Source organism: Euprymna scolopes, chromosome 29 (assembly GCF_053919585.1).
Source record: "Euprymna scolopes isolate OS-2025 chromosome 29, ASM5391958v1, whole genome shotgun sequence".
Lineage (NCBI taxonomy): Eukaryota > Metazoa > Mollusca > Cephalopoda > Sepiida > Sepiolidae > Euprymna > Euprymna scolopes.
In genome coordinates, this window is record NC_136510.1 from 91,596,376 (window position 1) to 91,615,168 (window position 18,793).

Genomic DNA, 18,793 nt, shown 5'->3' on the forward strand with positions numbered 1-18,793 from the left:
TAAATATCGTTGTTTTATAATACAAATGTTGTCTTTGCAAAACACTCTTCATAGGCGCGTGCACTAAATAATAGTATTACGAATTAATAATACATTTTTGTTTCAAACAATACATGGTATTAGGTTGGTGCAAAAATGTCGTTTTTATATGTAAATTAAACAAAAAAAAAACATTACTTTTCACCAGTCTTATACATACACATCTCAGAAAAATAATTTATAATTTTTGACCAATTAATATGCGCGTCACTTTGGTGGAGTTCTAATGTGAATACTATAGTTTGGGTTTCGATTCTAGCTGATAGCACCCACATACTTCTTTTGTACTTTTAAAATCACGACTCTATTATAATATATACGATATCTGGACGAATTAAAATATCATATTTAAGCGTATTATTACGCCTGGGAAAAGCTCAAGGAACGCCGATGTTTTTAGGTGAGAATTTGATAAAGTTTGGGCTTTGTTTGATAAAATTCAAAATGGCGTAATGGAAACATAGAAAAGGTATTTGTAACTTCTCGTCCAATTTTCGGATTTTAATCATGTCAAATCACATTTCATTTCCTTTTGACAGATTGATTGTTGCTATATATATATATATATATATATATATATATATATATATATATATATTTCTCTTGTTGCTAAATATATATATATATATTTCTCTCTCTTTATCTCTCTCCCTCTCTCCCTCTTTCCCTCTCTCCCTCTCTCCCTGTCTCTCTCTCTATATATATATAATATGAAGCTGAATGTGTGTGTGTGTGTGTAGTCGCGAATAGGTTCCTATATGTTTGAATATTTTAAAAAACAGATTACATATAATGATAGAAGATCTATCGAGACACAGGAATGGTATGTTTGATCTGGCAGAGCGGTGGGGTCTGCGTTCGCGCCTGGTCCACAAAGTATGGAAATAAAAAATTTAAAAATTAAAAAAAACGTTTACAAGTGTTTTTGATATAGATGTATATAAGAATACTTTGATTATTATGTTTAACTTAAATAGGGATGGTATAAAAAAATTGTGGGGTCTGCGTTCGCGCCTGGCCGCCATAGAATGGAAATAGGCACAAACTTTAATAAAGACTTTTAATATCTATCTGCGTAAGTATACTTTGATAATTATGTTTCAGTTTGAAGAAATATGGTATAATAAAATTATGGGGGGTTCGTTCGCGTCTGACCTCCATAGAATGGAAATATGTCACAAAGTTTAACAAGGTTTTTTAATATAGATCCACAGAATATTGTGAATAGGTATGGTATAATAAATTATGGGGTTTATTTATTTTATTTTTACTTTCATCATATTTGCTTTGGTGTTGATACTCCCAAATTCGAAGCTATCTTTTTACAACCTTTCCTTTTCATAACTTATCAACTTTCATAAATCAGAGTCCATTTTCATTAGGCTGTTTTTGAACCCAGTCAACGATGGGTACTTTTGCTAGTATATATATATATATATATATATATATATATATGTGTGTGTGTGTGTGTGTGTGTGTGTGTGTGTGTGTGTGTTTACATTAGTTGATTTTCAATTATTTCATATTCAACTGAGGATGGCTAAGACAGTAACGACTAACGCTGGAGCGTTAGATGATTTGGTATTAGTTTTGATCTTAGCTAATGACACCCGAGTCATGTTATTCTTAACTTTTGTAAATCACCACGATATATTAGTTACAATATAATAATCAACAGAGTATTCGCTCTATGATAGTAATTATGCACTTTGCATTAATGAAAATATTATATTTAAGCGTATATTACGATCAGGCAGGTGCCCTGTTAGTATATATGTGTGTGTGTGCGCGCATGCGCGTGTGTGTGCGTGTGTTTGATATCGTATAAGGTTTGTAAGCACCTATTATCCTAGAAAGTTGTCGTGATTCTTGAAAATGTGGTAGTCGGTAGGTGAGAGTATGTCGGATATAGCGGAGTTTCTTAACGCAATTCCTTCAACATCTGCAGGGCCAGTTTTGCAATGTGCGGTTGGGCATTGCCGTTGAGAAAAATTGGGCTCTTTCTGATGACTTATGCTTGGTGTTGTTGAAGTTTCTGATGCATTCTATCCATTTGTTGACGTTACTTATCTGCCGTAATGGGTACGCCTGCATTAAAAAAAATCCAATGGACGAGACCAGTCGCGGACCACCAAACAGTAAGCATGGTATTTTAGTGGTGCAACTCTGGCTTTGGGAAGTGTCGTGAAGCTTGTTGTCGCAAAGAGGCCACTTTTCATCGCAAGTCACAACTCAGTCAATACACTATTTTCTTAACCAAATATAATATACACTTTGTTTCAGCATGAGACGAACAACGAAAACAGAAATGATCATAATACAATATTACAGATTTGATTAGTCCTTTAGTTTCCACATTCAATGAGGTGGTGTCAAGCCAGAAGTATTGACCCCTACAAAGTGAGTTAAACCTGCTTCCTTCCACGGAGGACTTATTATGGTAATATAAAATTCACAAACGGTCCATAGTCGTTTGCATATCCTTGTCAATGTAGATGATGGCGTTGACTTTTTGTATTTTGTAGGGAGGTATCGACATCATTCTACGTATTTTTTAAGTAGTGTCCTGTCTAATACAGGCATTGGCAGCTATGAGTCTCCATCTGTTCCTCTCCCTTGAGGTATTCATGAGTTCAGTGTTGCTCGTCAGTTAGAACCCAATTCACGCTGTTTCTCAAAAGTATTTGATTCTTTGGTCATAGCTTTCTTTGCAGCTGTACAGACAGTACATTGAAGTTTCTTTCTGTCTGAGCAGTACCAATATTGGCGATTGTCTTTATCATTGTACCCAAGGGAATCCTCTGCTCAGTACAACGACATACGAAATCATGAACAGAATTCTTTCGTTTTGCTTCAGAACTACATCTGTCACCTACTTTCCATGACGTCACGTTACCTGATCGGAGAACTGAAATGACTTCTTCTCAACTTTCGCCAAGAACTTCTTACAAACTAGCAGGTGGAAGGAGCCTCATTACTTTTCATTTGACAGTAAGCTTCTCCCGCCATCTGACATCCTACATATAGCGCCTGGTGTTTCTAAATTGTCTCCTACCTGGTACTGAACATGCCCAACGTTGCTAAACTTCGTGTATTTAACAAGAAAATGTATCGATGTGATTATGTTGTATTTTGGATAAAAGGGAAAAGAATTGCTGTCCCTGGGGTCGGAATCATATTTAACACCAGCAGGTTGCCCGGCGTTGCCCGGTCATAAAATACGCATGAATATTATATTTGAATTAATGCATATTTTTCTTATTTATTAGGAACCGAAATGTCGTAGGTATTAACCCTAACGTTAAATTTCATTTTAACAAATGAAGTAAAAAAAAAATGGAAAGAAACTGAGACATGTTCATGCGAGCATTATGTTTGTTTCTAAACTTGTAAATAAAAAATACTCGAGCTGAGATCGAAACCAAAACCTAAAGACAATGAGTCAAGTACGATAACCATTAGGCCATCTGAGCAGGATCTTTAAAAAAGTGTTTTGAAATCTACTTATTCTTAACATAAAGATCTGTCATTTGAACGATTCACGCATGCGCATTCATGAAACAGTTAATAAACAAATAAAAATCAGATGACTCCCACATACAAATTTTTCAATTTTGACAAGTTAGCATTCCTTTTTTTTTTCAATGTAAACCGATTAAAAAAAATTACAGATGTCTGAATACCCTATATACTAAATTTCAAGTCTGTAGATCAAAATTTCGTTGGGTATATAGGTTGAAAAATGTTCTCACACGGACATATTCTCACTTTTATATATGTATAGATTACCGTCGGCTAGTTTATGGATGAAGTAGTATCATTTAGCTGTTTAAAGCAAGTACCTTTCTGTTGTGTCTGGGGCGATTTCTATAATGAATACATTATAAAAATTTTCTTAATTTAATATTTTAGATTTTGTTTTCTTTCATGGTATAAACAAGCAAAAATATTTTTAAAAAAATAAAATAACGTACTCTAATCATATGCATTATATTTTTCGAAAACTGATGACAATATTATTTATACATCTTCAAAGTTTTCATAATCTCGCACTGCTTCAAATAATCGTAGCCATTTTCAATGTATTTTTTTTTTGTACTTTTTGTTTCTTGTTCATTTTCCAAATATTTTTCAACGATTTTTTTTTCGGGGTTGCAAGTTAGTCTCAGCAGCCAGTCATGCGCAACATTTTTTTTTATCGATCGTGCGGCATCGTAATTAAAAATTAGCTTCGTATTTTATTTATTATTTTTATAAGTTCTTTACATTTTATTTCCATTCATACCAATTATTTTCAATGTTGTCACAAATAATGATACGTTAGAACCGATCAGAAAACGTGAACTGTCGTTTTTGTTATTCCCTTTTTAAAAGAAATAATTGGCTGCTCTTAGGCAGCCATGCAGAATATTTCCAACATGCTGAGGTATAGTTCATATTAATATATATGTATATATATATATATATATATATATATATATGTATATATATATATATATGTATATATATGAGTGCATGTGTATGTTTATGTAGAAACCTAATATCAGTGATCAATAATGAATATATATATATATATATATATATATATGGGGGGGTTGTGAGCGCGTGTCTAATGTAGACGTCTAATTTCAGTGACCAATAAAGAATACACGTATACTAGCAAGGGCACCTGGCGTTTTCCGGTCGTAAGATACGCTTAAATATGATACTGTAATTTACGCAGATTTGTATGTATTATTATAGACTCAATTATTTTATATTATATTACACCCCAAAATCTACTCATGATTTCAAGAGTGAAAAAAAAAGTGATTTGAGTGTCATCAGCTAGAACGGAAACAGAAACCAAAACTATGTCTACAAGTTAAGCAAAGGCGGAAGTTTATTTATATATCATGTTAAATAGTGTTTTTCAATCGATCTAATCGTTTAAATTACAATCGTTTTATGACAATTATGTATTCTATTCAGAATACAAGATCGAAAAAGCAAATTCGCAAAATTTTCTTATTTCAATTCTAGCTAGGCAAAAATCTACTGAAACAGCTAGAGATTTCAATTCTTCTAAATGAGACCTAACGTATACAACGATTTACAACCACTTGAAAGAGATTAGAATTGAATAAATGGCTGCGTCTCGAATTGAGCGTCTACTAAAATAAACGCTGTTATGAATTTTCATCTTGCTTTCTTGTACGCAACAAGAGCGATCTGTTTCTCGACCGAGTTGTGACTTGCGATAAAAAGCGTGTTCTGTACGATAACCGGCGCCACAGTTCAGTCGGTTTAGACGCCGGCGAAGCTTCACAACACTTCCAGAAATCAGAGTTCAGCCAAAAGCAAGATGTGCTGATTGTTAGTGGTCTGGGACCGATCTCTTTCATTGTTTTTTTTTTTTTTTTTTTTTTTTTTTGGTTTTTTGAATGCAGGTTAAACCGTAATGGCGGGGAAGTACTGTCAACAAACAGATATAATGCGTCAGAAACTTCAACAAAAGCACCCAGCATTAATCAACATAAAAAGCCCAATTCTTCTCCACGACAATACCTGACCGCTCGTTGCTAAACCAACTCTGCAGAAGTTGAACGAATTAGGCTAGAAAACACTGCCTCATCTGTCATACTCTCCAGATTATTCACCTACCGACTACATTTTCAAGCATCTGGACAACTTTCTGCGTGAATATTGCTTCAAAAACCCGGGCGATATCAAAAACGCTTGCAGCAATTTTATCGCTACCAGAAAGCAAGATTTGTTGATTCACTCTTAGTTTCATAAGTAAATAGAAGTTAGAATAGTGAAAAGAATATACTGACCAAATTTTAGGTAAAATATTGAACCCTAATTAGAGTCATGAAGAAAAATGTAATGTATCCAATACTTTTGCGTGGCATTATATATATATATATATATATATATATATATATATATATATATATATAAAGCAGCTGCCGCAGTAGTAGTAGTAGTAGTAGTAGTAGTAGTAGTGTGGTTTGTGTGTGTGTGTACAACTCTCCTACAACCCAAACCATTAGACGGTCTTGACTAAACCTGGTATGGTGATGGTCCCCACTATAGGGATGGTGCACACAATTTTCAAGATTAAGATAAAGGTCGAAGCATATGTATATATACTCTCCTTCATCCCACACCATTGGACCGATCATGAACAAACAAGGCATGATGATGGTCCTGCATCTAGGGATTGGTGCACACAATTGTTCAAGGTTACGGTCAAAAGTCAAGGTCAAAGCCTTCGTATATATATATACTCTCCTACAGCACACACCACTAAACCAGTCATAATCAAACCTGGCCTGATGTTGGTCCTTCACCTAGATATGGTGTGCACCATTTTTCAAGGTTACGGTCAAAGTTCAAGATCATAGCCTATGTATATATACTCTCCTACAGCCGAAATCACTGAACCGATCATGACCAAATCTGACATGATGATGATCTCTGACCTAGGGATGGTGCACACCATTTTTCATGATCAAGGTCAAATGTTTAAGCCGTGACTTTACTGTAAGCTCGGGTACTCACGAACCGGGTTCCGAAGCATACAGCAAAGTCCCACGCAAAGTGCGGGTATATTTTCTAATATATATATATATATATATATATATATATATATATATGTGTGTGTGTGTGTGTGTGTGTGTGTGTGTGTGTGTGTGTGTGTGTGTGTCCAATGTTGCGGAGGACAGATCAACTACTTTAATCGGGTTTTCTACAGTTTTGGGTCAGAGGCGGAGCGTCATGAAATGGGCATCACGTTTACATGACCTGACACCAATGGATTAGGAGGGGGGAGGAGAAGAAGGTCTATGAAAAGAAATCAAAAACTGTAGATTAATAAAGAAAGTGATGAAAATCGGAATTCATGCGGCACTGTATGCCACAGTGTTAAAGGAGGACATTTTGGATCATCTCATAGATTAAACAATTTATGTTAAATTCTTGAAGCATGGTAACGGCTTTAATATACTTACAGGTATAACCAATTTATCGCAGTTGTTATATTAAATATTTTAATAAATATTCTACGTGATAACTGTAAACTTACTAAAAAAAAAAATACAGCTGAAATTATAATTTCGAATTTTGGAATGGCAAATCAAAAAAAAATCTTCTTCATCCGTAACCATAAACGAACAAAGAATATCCCCATTCTGAATTTTTCAGATGAGGAATAATAATCGATATAATATTCTGTTGTTCCCTTAGTCTGTACGTTACGCTAAAAAAAAAAAGGCAAAATAAACTTTTGGAAGCCAAACCGCTCCCCCAAAACGCCAAATTCGCAAAATTTGACTTTTTAAAAGCTACACTTTCAGTTAGTCCGTACATTACGCAATGAAAAAAAGGCCAAATAAAACTTTTGAAAGTCAAACTGCTTTAAAAGAGCAAAATTTGAGAAATTTGGCTTCATAAAATCCAATAGTACAACCTTAAGTTAGTTTGCAATGTAGAATTTTTTTAATACTACGCAGATCGTTGTAATGCTTGTGACTCCTGTCCAATACACCGATGCTGTGAAATAATCGAAAGTCTCTAGCTACCAAAACCACAGCAAATAAAGAATCAGTTGCACTTTATTGCTTTGGAATATGGAAAATGTGTACGTGTGCAGTTTTCAGGCCGTGCTGAAATAATAATGTTATTATTCTCCCACTGCAGGCGGGGTTGGCTGTTCTATATTTTAACCTACTAAATTAATGAACAAACGATACCTTAAAAATTAGCTCTAACTTGGAAAGCACCGTCTGTCTTTGGTTGGATATCTATCATCTGCAACGTCTGTTATTCTTCTTCACTACTAAAACATGTCGCACAGCGCATGTTTACACTAGTATGTTCAAATAGTAGAAGCGAACCACACCTGAGCTACTAAACCTGAACAATTTGTGTGAAAATCCATTTTAGCAACGGGGAACAAAACCAAACTTTTAAGAGCATATAATCTGCAACATAACTCAGGAACAGTACCAACCCTGTTTGATTTTCCTTCCATTCAAAGAACATATTAAAACGCAATGTTTGATTTTGACTAGCGACTACTTCCTTATAAATCTTGCAGCATAAGAAAACGTTCTAATAACATACTTCCCTTCAAAAATGATTTTTCTAACGCGAACGATTATTACGATAGAGACATTTTTAAATACTGGCCTATACAGTTCGAAATAATCGAGAGATAATTCCTATTTCAACTAAAGGGGTGAACAGTAAAATTGTCGCCGTAGAAAAAACCGAAATTATTTCGTTTTTGTTGGAATAAAACCCGGTTGTCTTTCATACAGCAAACTATCACCTAGTTGGCCAGTTGTGTACAAATCTCAAAAGCGATAGAAGCCTTCTATTGTGTCTGAAAGTGAAACAATGTTCAATGAGCAATATCGGAGATGCGCAGCTGTACAAATGTTTTCTACCGATCAATGTTTTTAAAAGAGGACCATTGCCAGCTCCCTCAAAATGCAAATACGGACGGTTTAACGCGTGAGGGCACAGCTCAAAGTATCGGACAATCCACGGTTATGGCCTTTGGTGTGGTTTAAATTCAGGGCCACATCATGCCACCTCACATCTTCGAATTGGAGTTCAAAGTCAGCACCAAAGTGTACACGGACATGCTGAAGACTGTGGTGATCCTCTGATGCTATCAGGTGGCTGCTGGCAGACCCTGGGTGTAGCAGCAGGATACGATGCAGACCCACAAGTCCAAAGAAACCACGGCTTGGCTTTAGGAGGAGTGCTACGACTTTAGGAGGAGTGCTAGCGGCATTTTCTCGCTGGACACTCTCCTTTTCCGACCTGAACCCGCTGGACTACTTATTTTGGTTATACGTTGGAAAAATCGCCTCATGACTTCCCAAAACTGCAAAGCCAACCTGATCTCCGAGCTTCCGTCGGTGCTTGTGGAAAAGGCATGCTCCCAGTCCCGGCCCTTATCGAGGTGCTGATTAAGGCTGAAGGCGGTTACATTGACTAGATGTCAGCTGTATTATATAATCATGCTATTGTAACTGATTTTTTTCAATAAAAGTTTTAAAATACAATTGTAATGTGTGTGGGGGGGTATGTGTTTTAGGGCAACAATTTTATCGTTCTACCGTGTAAAAGATTTAAATATTTGTTATCGTTTTTAAAATGTGAGGGTTTTTTTTTCATTTTTTCCAAATCTACACATAATTCTTTATTTAAATTCAAATAGAAAGTCGTTTCAAGTGTAAACTCTCCTATTTTTAACGCAGAAAGTTAAAAAAAAATACCTACAATTATGGGAGTGGTGCTATTAAAACGAGCCCCTTTGTGTTCCAGAATTTATTTTTCCGCATAGTTACCTACAATCTCAATGCACTTTTGCATGAAATTCAGGGACTCATTTGCAATTTGCAATCCCCACGGATTTATTCGGGCGGAATAAAAAAAAACAGGGGGCATTACTTTTAGAACGTTGCTGCTAATATTAATATATCGCTGTACATACCTGGTTGTTATACTATTAAATTAAAAGATGCCAAAAAATGACATAATTTTAATCTATAATATAAATCTCACCACCAAATCTTCAGTGTACAGACTTGAAAATTGACATACCAGGAATGGAGATGAGGGAAAATCTTTGTAATCCGTTTTCAGCTAGAAATTGGACTGTGTAGGGGTCAAAGTTCACCGATTTAACCTTTGAAAACTATACCAAAACTCTCGCGCCAATTTGGGGTCTAAACGCTGGAAATTTTATATGTAGATTCCTTGGATATGGATCAAACTGTTTAACTTGATTTGAGACTAAAACAATAAATGTTAAGGGGTCAAAATTGGGGTTAAAGTTAAATAAAAATATCCTCTGCGGTTTTTTACCAAATTACTCAGCCAATTTTTCCTCTAGACATTTGAAATTGTATATAAAGTGTATTCAGACATAGGGAAAGCTTTTTAATCGGTTTTTGGCCGAGAATATCTTTGTCAAGGGGACAAAGTTCAAAAGATTTAACCATTGCGATCTCTAGCGAACTATTCAGCCAACTTTGGGTCTAAACATTTGAACTTTAACATAAAGGGTATTCAGACATGCAGCAAGCTTTAAAATCAGTTTTTGGGTGAATATTTGGCTGACAACAGAGTAAAGTTGAAAGAGTTTCCATTTGCAGACTCTACTAAACTTCTCCGCCAATTTTGGGTCTAAACACTTGAAATTTTAGATGCAGTTATGAACAGTACATAGGGCCCAGCCAAAGCCGGGCTGAACTGCTTGTATCTATATATTAATATATATCTATCTATATATCTATAAAAACAGAGATGTGTGTGCCACAGACGATTTCTGATTGGTTAATCCAATAATCACATCTCCTAAAAAACTATGGTTCCTACGCTCTTACCTTTACCATAAAATATTATGGCTTTATTTATTGTCCATCTTGGAAGGGTTTAATTTTTTCATAACTTGTTATTTACAAATTAAAAAAATACGAAACTTACACAATCTAACAATCCAACCTACGACATCACGGCCGCCATTCTGGTGCTAGCCGCAGACACGTACACACAACACGAAAACAATGTTTTGAAAATCTAGCAAAAATTAATTTTCCTGAAATTTTTCAATATTTAAAAATAAATTATGCCGGCTGATAAAATTTTAAAACTTTTTTTAAAGCTAGAAAGATAAAATTTAAAAATACTTATTTTTATATAAAACGCGCGTTCACTCGTGGTCTTTTCATTTCGGGTTTGTATTACTGTACACATAGATTCGAAAAAGTTGTCAAAAACAAATATATAACAAATAAATGTTATTAAAGGCAAGATAAGTAACTTTTCTACCAAACTGGATATATTTTTCGTGTTTTTATTCAATGTAACATATTTATTCAGCTCGAAAAACGGGTTTGTATTACTGTACACATAGATTCGAAAAAGTTGATAAGATACGAAACAATATGCATAATATAAACACAGCACGAAAACACGCGCACACACGCACACACACACACGTTCACTACCGTCCTTGGCTACGTCACGTTGTTATGGCAACACGATAAACACACAGTAAATTTGATTTTCTTCATTTCTACGCAAATATTACGCAAATATAAATCATATAGAATATCTGTATGAATATAATTGCACGTAATAGTTAAATAAAGATGATCATCGTATGAGAGAACCGAAAAAAAACTAATAGGGAATTAATTAAAAACGATAAAAAATATGCAAATTAGCTAGATCTTTTGTAGATGAATGCAGTTCCACGACTCATAAATAACGAAGTTGTATTTTCTTTTTAAATAAATAGAAAAAAGGGGTGTTGATAAGACTATCAATACACACAAAAAAATATAGATTTATTTTTGGGTAAAGTTCCCCCGGGTTTTCCTTTCACTTCAGTAAATAATGGTCTTTTGTTATATCTATGGCGTACTATTATCCTTATATATATGATGTTTATGTTTATATATATATATATATATAAGTGATAGTGTCTGTGTGTGTCTGTGCGTCTGTGTGCATTTCCCTACGCTAACACTCTGTCAATTTTAAGCCTAGAGATTCGAAATTTGATATACAGGGTACTGAGATTTGGGAAAATCGATGTGATAGGTTTTCGACAGAAATTTGGCGATTAAGTGGTCAATATTCAACAATTTGACCTTTGAGAACTCTACCAAACTCCTCCTACCATTTAGGGTCTAAACACGTGATATTTTATATATAGATTCCTTGGACATGGATCTAACTTATTAACTTTATTTGATCCCTAAACAATAAATGTTAAGAGGTCATAATAGGGATCAAAGTTTAAAAAAATTGACCGTTTTTTTTCCTCAGCATACACTTCAAAACACCTGGGCAATGCCGGGCACCGATTGCTAGTATATATATATATATATATATATATATATATATATATATATATATATATATATATATATATTAACCTATATATACATAATATATACATAAATATATATATATATATATATATATCACGCGCAGATGATGATGTCATAATAATTTGCTCACTATCATCGTGTTGACGTTTAAAAATAAATGTTTGAATTTCACCTGTATTTCTCAGGGTTAACATTGGCCGTGTTGGTTAGTTCCTTTCTAATGGAGTCGGAGATGGCTTCGTTGCCAGGTTCGAATCTCCAGACCGTAACATCCCGTAGTGAAGATTCCCGTAAGGATGAAACACTAGTATCTGTGAGTATTAAAAAAGTAATTATATATATTGTTTAAATATAATTATCCACTGACATGTGTTTCATCATCTACGACTTACGAGAGTGGCTGAATCCAGCAATATTTGAAATCGATACGCCATGGTTATATATATGCATATTAGTGGCCTGTGAAGCCAGAGGAAGGGCAACAAAAGCAGCCAAACTCAACCCGTCTGCCAGGATACTATATATACAAATGTAGGCAAATTTTCAAATGTTTATTAAAAAGTAAATAATTAATTTATGTACCAAAGTTTTATATATCGCAAATTGGAGATAAAGGATCAATAAATAATATATTCAAATTTAAAACAAAAAAAAGTAGTGTTTTTTAAAAATTTACCTGTAAAGTCCGAAGTTTACAACCTTTAAAAAAAAAACACGTCGTTTTTTTTTTGTTGTTGTTTTTCTTTAAATGAAACCTTGGTCCTTGCTCCTTTAACTGAAAAAAAATAGCTTGAATTACATTTTTCGAGGAGTTATAAGCTTCGAAAGATAGCGGGTGGAATTATTCAATAGTTTTCACGAAATTTCTGACATTGCTAGTCATACGGTATGATGATTGTGTTATATACTGGGTGATATGGCCGTGGCGTCTATTTTGTTAGCACCATCTATATTCTAACTATCTGGGTTTCATTTTTGTCGGTCAGGGTTTAAGTTCATCCGAACTTTGCTCCATTCAACGTCTGACCCATAAACCGACTTGCCTCATAGGACCAGGTCATCCAATTCCAATTCATTCGCCCCTCCCCTCTATTGTACAATTGTACTATAGGCCTATATTCTCTCCAACCAGATCTATAATGTAAGATGTATTTTGTGAAGTATTTATATCTCTTTATATGAGATTATTAAGACAAAGAGATGTTTAAACAAAATTATCTATTATATAAAGGGTTTGTGTCTGAATGTCAGTATAAAAAACAAGAACAGCAACTGACGCAGTCACATGAGTCATATATTCTTTTTCAGTATTGCTTTAGATGTAAAGATGAGACCATTAGACAGGTGGATGCACTCAAGTACCTATGTTTTACTATTAAACATCGCGAAACCAAAATCCGCCATCCGTAGCATGGAGTGCGTCTTAAAAAACAGAAACAAAACGCTGATCAAAAAAGTCACAATCTTGAAGACGTACATCTGGTGAATTCTCCTTTACGATTGCGAATGTTTGAAAATAAGCGGAGATAAAGTGTTTAAGGATAAATCTAAGAATTTCATTGACAGAAAGTGAGAGAGACGGAGGAGTCACGCGTCGAGTACAGTAGATTACTACTGAATAGCGGCCAGACACTTAAAGTTTTTCGGCCATTTAATGCGGGCGGACATCTTGGAAAAAGACTGGATATTAGGAAAAATCGCCGAAAAACTAGAGCAGAGGAAGACAACGAAAAAGTTCACTTGACAGGCTCAACAGGGTCGTCAGAAAGACCGAATGGAGAGGGGACTGGAGAACCATGATAACTGATGTCTGCAATAATATACCTAATAAAAGAAGAAGAAGAGGAAGAAGGAGGAGAAGAAGAAGAAGAAGAAGAAGAAGAAGAAGAAAATTGCTTCAAATAACATAAGGAGACATGTCTTTTAAAACTACCGTTCCTTTTTTTCCAGATGAAGACGGGCAACATTGTAACGTAATATCTAGCGCTGTCATTTAAATGATTAAGCCAGGAAATGTAAGTATGTTTACGACTCATGTGCCGAGTTAATGTTGGGTCAACATTTAAGCAGTAGGCGTAAGTTTGACTGTAAAATATTTTTGACTTGTGATGGAGGTATGAGACGAATGGATTCGCCAATAATTTTTATAACCAACGGCTGTGCTAAACAACCAATCAAAACGTCGCAAAATCATTATAAAAATCGTCGAATTTTGGATTCAATCAGTTCGCCATTTGCTACGTCACGGACCGCATTTAATTCTTCGCCGCCATCTTGATTACTGATCTGAACTACGCCGCCATCTTTGTTCAACATAATATCTCAGAACTTAAGAGGTTAACTACGCGACGGACCGCATTTGATTCTTGGTCGCCATCTTGGTTACTGATCTGAACTACGCTGCCATCTTTGTTCAACACAAATGTCTCAAAGCATAACAGGTTATGGGCCCAGCCACCGTCTTTTATTTGACGGATCGGAATCTAAATTCGAATTGTGGCAGGTAAAATTTCTGGGATATCTAAGGATTCGAAAACTACACAAAGTCATACAATCTACAACAGAGAATCCAAACGACCCCGAATTTCTCAAAAAAAAAACGCGACTGTTTTTGCAGAACTGATTCAATGTTTAGACGATAGAAGTCTGTCTCTGATTATGAGAGACGCATTGGACATATTACGAGAAAGGAATGAGATGGATATATATGCATCAAGATTTAAGGAAAATTTGTGAGGTGAAAGGGTAAAAACGCTTGGCGGTTTGGAAGGAACGCCTGACAAGCACGCGAATCTCCTCTTACTACTTGTAAAGCGGGCCAGTCGGCCGATGGTTCTTAGAGGGTAGTAATGGAACCCAATAGTTGATTTTAGCTGACAACAAATGACTGCTCTCTGGTTAGTAAAGGGAAAGAAAAAGAGAACATATTTTTTTCGTGTTGCAAATACGTGCCGACGGTTTGCGTGTGAAACCGAACGAAGTAAATAATATTTTCTTCCGCCAAATAAGTTCGTGTCAAAGTTTTATTTTCTTTGTGATTCCCTACGTAGAAAGAAATAAGAACGTTGCAATGTGAATCAGGAGCTGGTTGACATTTAGAGTGTTTTTCCCCCCCTTAAACTTCGGTGTAAATGATAATTGTCACAGAACTGATATAGAGAAGGGAATATAGAGAAGCGAGAGATAGATAGATAGATAGATAGATAGATAGATGAGGTGGAAAGATAGAGAATACGAAACATAGGAGACGGAGAGGAGAGAAAAGAAAGATAAGAGTAGAGTAGAGAGGGGCGTAAGAGAGGAAAGGAGAGAAAGAGGGGAGAGATGGATAGAGAATAAATATAGAAATGTGAAAGGAAAAGATATACGAAGAGAAAGAGAGAAATAGAGAGAGAGAACGAGAGAGATAGAGAGAGAGAGAGTACTATCTTGTCATCCACTCTCCCGGGCAATGCTGGTATAGCCTGCTAATAAATACATAAACAAACAAATAAATGTTGATAACTTTCAATGTACTAAGCAGTGAGGAAAGAAAGGGATAAGAACGGAAGAGATGGAAGCGGGGAAAGTGGATGGTAGCGGAATAAAATGCATATATATATATATATATATATATATATATATATATATGTGTGTGTGTGTGTGTGTGTGTGTGTGTGTGTAACTATGTTGTGTTCCTTCTTATGAAACAGATTTTTAATTTTTAATTTTAATTTGAATTTTAAATTATATATCACTTTACTATATATATATATATATATATATATATATCTATATATATATATATATATATATATATATATATATATATATATATATATATACTAGCCGATTTACCCGAGCTTTGCTACGGATATATTTGTATTACACAATACTAATTGGCATTCTTTTAATATTTATGTAATTACAGGTTCGAAACCAAAACTTCTGGGTAAACGACATTTCTTGTACAACTGGTAAAAATGTAAACGAAAGTTCTACATTACGTAGAAAAAAAACTGTACAGGTCCGTTTTCAGTTTGTGTTGCTCCCAAAAATGTAAATTAGGATTTTTGCGGATAAACTATGCTTGGTTGTGTATATAAAAAGTACCCCATTTTTAATAAAGGAAGGACTTTCACATAAAAATTTAATAAACAAAAGATACGGCAAAAATTGAATTACACTTGTAAATCATATCTAAAAAATAGCACGGTTCGTAAACTGCAGATGTACTAAACAGATAAAAACACCCGCATTTTTGTACTTCTGCAATTATTTTTCTTTGAGTGACGCTGAGACATAAAGCGACACCCTCCTCCCCCCGAAAATAAAACCCATAATTACGTCGAAACTCACCCACACAAATATATATTATCAACTAAATCAATTACCCAGACAGGAAAACATAAGATATTTCTCAAAAGAAAATTAAAGAAAAAAAAGTGAAAAAAAAACGCGTAGGAATATATCTGATATAAAAAGCATTACTTTACCTTGTTTCTTTATCAAAGTATTATGGAAACGATAATAAAATTCAGACAGTCAAGTGAATAGTTGAAAATGATTTTAAAATCGTCCGTAGGAAATAAATTTTAACCTTTTGGTAAACGTGCTCACACCTTACAATGAATCGACATTTATAGCCGAGACTTTAATAGAGGGCTAACGATTTAAAATATTTCGTCGAAAAATAAAATCATCCTTAGCCTAATTATTTATTTTTTTATCAATATTTGTAACTTTTACACTTATAGAAAATAAATAATTAAAACAAATCATTTTATCACCATATCTCTCGATTTGGTTAAAAACTATATTCGTTCATAACCAGAAGTGAAATATCAGTGAAAATTACTTAAAATGTTCCAGTTTAGCAAATAGTACAAAATAAATTGAATTAAAATAATTTAAATAAATTAACTTTAAATAATACTCTTAAATAGAACAATTACATCAATTACATTACTATAATCAGTAATTTTAATTGAGCGTGTTATTTAAAAAGATTTTCTTTAATATAATATGCAAATTAGATTAGTTCTATTATGTACATTGCCTTCAATATAGTGTATATATATTGATCGTGATGCTATTTATCTATATAGAAAATCTTATAGTAAATAAAATTTATATAGATAACCGTTCTCAGCAGGAAGTTTTGTATATATTAATCAAATTGTGAACAAACAAACAAACAGACAGGATTACGGATTTATATATATATATATATATATATATATATATATATATATATATATATATATATATATAAGAGCAAACAGTTAATAAAACATGTTAAAAACGCTTTGAAAAGAGTTAAAAACATATTTAATCTGAAAAAGAAAAACTTAATAAGTGGATAGTCCTTAATCCGCGGAGTTTCGAAGAAATACTTTCCTTCTCATCAGAGGGTAGGAAATAGCAAAATGCGGGATCGGATTTTGCATAAAAAAGTATTTGATAAAACTGCAAGTAAGTCAAAGATCTTACTTGATAACAAAAAGTGAAGCAGAGGGAATATGGTGAACAAAAAGTCATTATATATATATATATATATATACATATATATATAATCACCTTTTTCTTATATATATATATATATATATATATATATATACATACATACATATATATGATGGCAGCAAATTCGTTTTCGAACATTGCCATTACTTAATATAGCAGAAAGAACGATATACAGAAACATGAAAACAAATCAGTGATGAGCCGCACGAAAGTGGCTTTTAAGCCCTGCCAAACTCTGGCATTCTTTGGCACACATTGTGCAGACATGTGCGCCACTAGCAGCACATTCTTGATGGTCACTTCTATGTATAATCAAATGCCATTTTTTTACGTCCGCCCGCAGTTGACACATATGCATACATACATACATACATACATACATACATACATACATACATATATACATACATAGAAGGAAACTGGTAAAGAGAGAGATAAGAGAAAGAACCATAGAGCTCTTACTAACAATGTTCCCGGGGAACGTCAGTAAGGTATGCTCATCTATACAAATGAAACAGTAGATGTATATAAGTGTGTGACTGCGTTAAAATACTTAACTGATAACTACTTCGAGTACTGGTCGCTTAACACTGAAATTAACAGGAAATAGCAACCATACACTAAAGATGGCTTATAACGAGTAAATTTTTGTTCGGATGGTTGAATAATGCACACAGAGATATGTCGGGAACTTAAAACGTCAAATGTGCATTTCAACTTACCGACATATTCTATTACTTTTGCGCATGCGTAAATTCATTCATAGTTTGATGTGGTTTAATTTAAAAATTTTCTCATCTATCTATCGATATCTCAGATGGTAGATAAAGCAGGTGGACCGCGCTCAATGTTTTTGTTTTGATTGTAGCTGATGTCAGCCAAGTAATTTTTGAAACTATTGAAATCAGTATTTTATATATATATATATATATATATATATATATATATATATATATATATATATATATTTCCCAAAAGAAGCTGACGGATTTTAAATTTGATTAACTTGATTTTAGTTATGGTTTCAAATGTTCATATGTAGTTAGATGAGCCTCTCCGTGATTATTTAAGATATTATAAGATATCATTCTCTATTTACTCTAATTTTATTTACAGAACTTAATCTAGGGTATGTTTTTCACAAGGTCTAATTTTAGTTATGAAAAACGATGTTACTCAAATGTCCACCATTTTTATTTTCACGCTCTTGTCCTCTCTGCAGGGCATTGTCCATTGTCATTGACTGAAGCTCTTGCACCAATTGTATTTTATATGGAAATTTGCCCTCTTCATGAAGCATTCTGTAAAGAGATGATCGATAGACTCCAATTTTACTTGATCTCCTT